Source organism: Arachis ipaensis, chromosome B02 (genome assembly GCF_000816755.2).
Source record: "Arachis ipaensis cultivar K30076 chromosome B02, Araip1.1, whole genome shotgun sequence".
Lineage (NCBI taxonomy): Eukaryota > Viridiplantae > Streptophyta > Magnoliopsida > Fabales > Fabaceae > Arachis > Arachis ipaensis.
The window spans coordinates 92,482,512-92,489,127 of record NC_029786.2 but is presented as its reverse complement, the minus strand read 5'-3'; positions in this window follow the sequence as shown (position 1 = coordinate 92,489,127).

Sequence of the window (6,616 nt, the reverse complement as noted above, 5' to 3'; positions counted from 1 at the left end):
CAGCAGTAGCTCAAGTCAATTTAAGAAGACATTTTTGGAATATAATTGAAAATGTTTAAAAAACATAAATGGAATACTTCTTACAAACAAGTATATATAGCATAAAGCTATTAATATTTGGAAAAGTTTCAAACATTCTGAATCATCATGATTATCATTGGTATAATTCACAACTTAGAGAATGAGTTAGATTAAATAATATTTAGTTGCAAAGCAAAAAAGAGAGGTGAAATTTGTCTATCTATGCATGCAATGTTTTTAAGATTTCTCTAAGGAGATTATTGGTCTAGTTTTAGTTTTGCTTATTCTGTTTTTATGAGATTTATTATTCTATATCAGTGTATGTAAAAGCATATTTACTTTTAAATTCTCTATGAAATTAATTTTTGTCTTAGTATAACTAAGAATGTTATATTTTAAGCTAAAAATTGCAGAAAAATATACTCAATTCACAGCCAGAATTATAGTTATGTGGACACAATTCAAAGTCACACTGCATACAAGAAAAACACACTTACATATATACATAAATTTAGCCATGGTGGAATTTTGCTACAAATGTTAACAAAGTTCACACATGATCTTAGATATTAGATCACATTTAGATATAGCTCATTGCAAATCTTATGCATTTTAACAATTAATTCAACCCAATCATGGTTGTATCTAACAGTTTCATGTGACTGAAAACACAATCAGTAGGGAAAAAAAAGAGAACACATAACTCTGTTTTATAATTCTCTCATTCTTTATTATTTTTTTGTATCTTTTCTAGTAAAAATTTCTGACTTGGTTTCTTGCTACATTGACCTAGCACAGAGAAAAATTCTGTGAGTGCTCTTGGATAATTAGTACTAATTACATGGCTTTGGGTGATTTTGATTATCAATTCAAACTATACAGCTAGCCTAACATCCATTCCCACAATGCAGTAGTTATCATCCATATATTTTTCAGCAAGGAATTGGGAATAATTACATTGGGACTAGGGTTCGAACCAAATTAGGAACCGAACTAGGAACAATCAATTAAACTAAATTGGTGCAAATAGATTCGATCTACAATCAAAATTATTCAATTTAAATAAAGGTACGAGGATAAAAGATGAAATTGGAATAACAAGAAAAGGGGGAGAAAGCCAACCAGGACACGGAGAGAGGGTGCGTTCGAGCGGCGCACAACAGGGTACGGGAGGAAGGTTGAGGATGACGACACTGGGGCGGTTGGAAAGCCACGCGACGACATCGGGACGTGCACGGAAGAGGGACGAACAACAGACGTGCCTTTCCACCTTCCTTTTGCGTGCGGGAGATATGCGGCAACTTGAGCAGATCTGTGATCTGGAATGATGTAGCGGCTGCAGCTGATCGACTGAATGTATACCGCGGGAGTGAGCCTTGGACCTGGTTATTGGCGCCTTTGCCCCTTTTGGGTTCGCGCATAAACGAGAAAAAGTGGTTCTGGCTTCCTCCAATTTTGGGTCTTTTGTTAATTTGAGCTTTATGTAATTTGGAGCGGTTGAGGCACAAAATCGCAGCTATTCTGGCTGGTCTTTGACGGACACAATCCGCTGCAAGAACCGCGGCTTCTCCATCATTTTGCGGCGGTCTGGTGAGACGCAGGCAATTCACCGCTGCTAAGTGTTTAGAGTGCAGATAAAATATAAATTTGTAAATAAGATAAAATAAAATTTTAAGAAAAGTTTGCACCTACAAATAAAATTTAGAAATGTTAGACAATAATTAATTTTTTTTTTAATTAAGTCTAACCAATTCAAAATTTTATGTTATCATTATTATTGCTTCCACTTCTTCTACTTTTTCTTTTCCTTCCTTCATTTTCATTATCATTATCGTTATCATCATCTTCCTTTTTCTTTAACGCCGTTGTTATTTTTGTCTTCCAAAAAATAATAAGAAAAAACTGTTCATGTTTAAGAAAATTTAGTGTTAAAATTAAAAAATTTTTATATCACGATTAAAAAATTTTGATGATATCTTTTTGTTTTATATTTTTTTTCAAACAATTCATCATCCTCTTTCTTCTTGTTTTTATAGTTGTTCTTATTTTATACTTTATAATTCTTATTGTTTCAACATTTAAGAAGAATTAAAACAAAAAAATAAATAAATAAATTAAACACAGAAAAAAATAAAAAAAATTATGCAACTTTTTGTTTTTTTTATTATCCTTTTTATAATAAACACAAAAAACTTTTGAAGAAAAACACATAATTTTATAAATAAAATACAAAAATTCTGCATGAATAAAAAAGAAAAAAATAAGAAGAAAAAAAAACTACAGTATCAAATTCAGAATTTAAAACAATTTTGATGTCATAATTAAAATATGTGTCAAAATTAAAAATTTTTGTGTTACGGTTAAAAATTTTTATGTTATTTTTAACGGGTTAACTACTAAAAATGCCCTCAAATTATTCGAACACTGACAAAAATATATTTAAATTTTACTATCGACAAAAAATACCTTTAAATAATTTTAAAACAAAACAAAAATACCCAACAGTAAATATATATTTTCAAAAAATACTTTAGAGATTGAATTTTGATGCAATTTTTTGCAAGTATGATTATAAAAATAAGATATTATTATACTTAAAATTTGGTAATTTTTTATATATTGTTTTATAATTTTTTTTGTTAACAACCAATAATACATTTAAAAAATCACAAAACAATATATACTTAACAAAAAATTACCAAATTTTAAGAATAATAATATCTTATTTTTTTAATCATGCTTAAAAAAAATCGCATCAAAATTTAATCTCTAATGTATTTTTTGATAAATACATATTTAATGTTAGTTTTTTTTTGCAAGATTATCTAACATTAAATATGTATTTCTCAAAAATACATTAGAGATTGAATTTTGATACAATTTTTTATAATCATGATTAAAAATATGAGATATTATTATCCTTAAAATTTGGTACTTTTTTTTTAAGTATACATTTTTTTTTTTTTGTAATTTTTTTGTTAACAACTAATAATACTTTTAAAAAATCACAAAAAAATATATACTTAAAAAAAATTACCAAATTTTAAGAATAATAATATCTTATTTTTTTAATTATGCTTACAAAAAATCACATCAAAATTTAATTTATAAGGTATTTTTTGAAAATATATATTTACTGTTGGGTATTTTTGTTGTATTTTTAAATTATTTGAAAGCATTTTTACCGATAGTAAAATTTGGGTACAAATCAAGTTGGGTTGGTCTTTGTTAGCTCACTAGTCCGTTTAAGCAAGTGTCAGGGGTTCGAATCCCGCCTTGTGTATGCAACAACCTACGACGAATTAGTCCTTGACACGTCGAATTTGAATAATTTGACGACGTTTTTGGTAGTCAACCCTATTTTTAACATTAAAAAAAAAGTGTATAATTTTATGCTAATGTCTACAAACTATTTTTATTGGATTTAAGTTAATTTAATTAAATTTAGTTAATAAAAATATTTAAATATATAACAAAATTCAATAAAATTATAATAGAATTTAACCCCTACTATATCTTACCAGTTACCATGCCTACTTATTAGTAAGCGAGTTCATACGAACATATAAAGTCAGCAGCAGCTGTTATCAATACGAAGACAACCGTGCACTAGCTGTTAAGTGTTATCTATACAAAATCAACCGTAATTACCGTTTTCTTTATTACAGAATAATAACTAGATCCGGGTCAACGCTAGTTCATCAAACTACTTGTTACAAAAAAAAGGTAAGAAGCACAGCTTGTTAATCTTGACATCATCACAAGAAATTCTATGATGTCAGCAACGTTTGGCAAACAACTACTTATCTACCACTTCAACCCCCTAAATTTTTAATCACGTGCTTTTTTTCCTTCTTCCTCGCTTACTCATCACTTCTTCCCGTAGTCCTTCCTTTTTCCTTATTCTTTTCCTTCCTTTTTAGCTATTCATGTAGGACGCAATATATTATATATATTCTACTTGCATGTATTTAATTTGAACCAACTCATGTAAGTAAAGTAGAGTGCGGTGCAACTTTATCTGCTGGTAGAATAGGATATAGATTTAAGATATATCCTATTTTATTTTATCTGTATTTTTAATATATTATATAATATATATGTAATCTATCGATAAAATAGAATAAAATATTTAAAAAAATTTTAACCCGCAAATAGAACTAAAGTAGATTCTACCTATCCTATTTATTGTGAATGGTACATTCATGCATTGCACTTTCTCTCTCCTTCACATCACCCAAGATAAACTTTAAAATCAAAATCAAAGTCAACAAACTTCAAATGCAAATGTCTCATAATAAACGTGTGTTTAGATGAAACATTAATCTAATTCATTTTTGTCAACTGTATATATCTTATGCACATATACCTTATGCATGTGATGTGGTGTATGTGTGAACATAAATTCATGTGAATTCTGAACATATTATATGATCGAATTGGATAGAGCAGGGTTAATAAAGCTTTAAATTGAAAGACAAGAAAAAACAAAGGTGAAGAAAGATGTTTTCTGTATATTCTATTCACTGATATTATAAGGAATGAATATATTTATATAGGTAAGTTCTGGTAGTTAGGATTGTCATATCTAAAGGTAGTGATGTTTTAACTAATGAATTAATGAATGATATGTGGCATATCTATTTAAGCATTAGAATTTTTAATGTCAGCATTGAAGAAGATTAAACATAGCTAAATACGATAACTTGTTAAATTTTATCGCATTGACAGTATAGTTATTTTGAGTCCGAAAATAAAATTAAATATTTCATGTGGCCTTTAGATTGCATGGACAAAAACCATGTCAAGATGAGATGGGTCTCTGAATAAAAAAAATGTAAATTAAAAATTAGTTTTTGGTTCCCTGGCCAATATTGCATCTAGGTTTTTGAAGAGCACATCGAGAAGATTGATGATAAGAGTTTTGATGCCAATTGAAAACAGATGCATATTACCACCGGTGAAACTTCGAATACTAGGAGAGAGGTAGAATCATTTAACAGAAAATTGAAGAAAGACATAATCATCCAACTGCAAGACCTAGAGCAAGCAATCTAGCATTTCTCTCCTCCTATCAATAGAGAAGAACGGGAAAAGAAGTATTGGTACAGATAAAGAGCAATCCGTTTCTATGGCAGCAGCATTCAATGGCTCACTAGCATTCTACTCTATTCTGTCATCCTACAGCGACCACCATTAATTGATAGAGGGAGCGCCTCACAGAAAAGAAATGTTATTGGTTATCTTGATTAGGATTAGGAACCATTGAGTGAGATGAAAGGAAAAGAGTTAGTGAAATTATTCCTATCCATGATCCCAAAACATGTTTTTTTGTTTTCTTTAAATCTAGTAAGTTAAAATACGTAAATGACTATAAAGGGAAAAAAATTAAAAATACTAGGTTATTAGAAGTTTTTTTCACTAATTAGTTGTTTCTCCTCTCACTAACACACTCACCAGCCGCGCATTGGGAGTTAGCCCTCTAATACTAAACCCCCAATCTCAACTGAACCCTAGTTCTCCAATCATTGTACCCATAACCAATCTTTATCAATTTTCCCACGAAATTGCATTATCAATTTTTTTTATGTTAATTACTCTAACTTTATGCGCCAAATGATTTACTGCATTTAATTAGTGGAGTTACTATGTCATTAGAAGAGTCAATCTCCACCGTATATATTCAAACATCACAGATGTCCTTCCTGCATTGGTTTACACGTTATGGCCACCTTAATCATCAATATGCATCAGTCACCACAGACAGTACCATTTATATATACATCATTGTCTGTGAATGCCAAAAAATAATAATAATAAAATTTTCATATAATCTTTATATGATTCTATTAGCGGTCAATAAGTGATTTAGCATAACTAATTTGTTTTTAAAAAGAAAAAAAGAAAATGCTAAAAAGTGTGACAGGAGAAAGGAGAAATTCATTTATTCCATAGGATATACGATGTAGGGCTGTGAGAAATTATTGTCCCTGTTATAGGCTGGTGTGGAAGGCTTATTTGATACAGCCTCGCAAGTTGGAAGATGAAAAATATCCATAACACCAAGTTTATTGAAATTGAGATGAAATTGATGAGGAGATAATAGTTGGATAAAAATGTCAGGTAATTGTCCAAAAAAAGGAATGAGTAGAAGCTTCACGACCTCAATTTGAGTTTTTTGTCGGACCAAGTGATAATCAACTTCTAGATGTTTAGTTCGTTTATAAAAAATAGAATTTATTGCAATATAAAAAGTGCTTTGATTGTCATAATACAAGATAGGTGACCAAACCAAAGAGATATGAAAAAATTTCAACATGTTAAATATTCATTAAAGTTCACAAATTGTATTTACAAGAGGATTAGACATTTATTTCTTGGTTCTCCAAGAAATTAAAGAATTATCCAAAAACAAATAATACTCAGTTAGGAATTCACGAGTGTTAGGATATCCTACTCAATTGAAGTCACTAAAATAAAAAATTTAAAGTTCAGAATATTTAGGGAGAAAATTTTTTTTCAAGACTATTATTTAAATATCTTAATACTTGTTTTGCGGCTTGAAAATGAATTTGAATTGGAGATATCATAATAT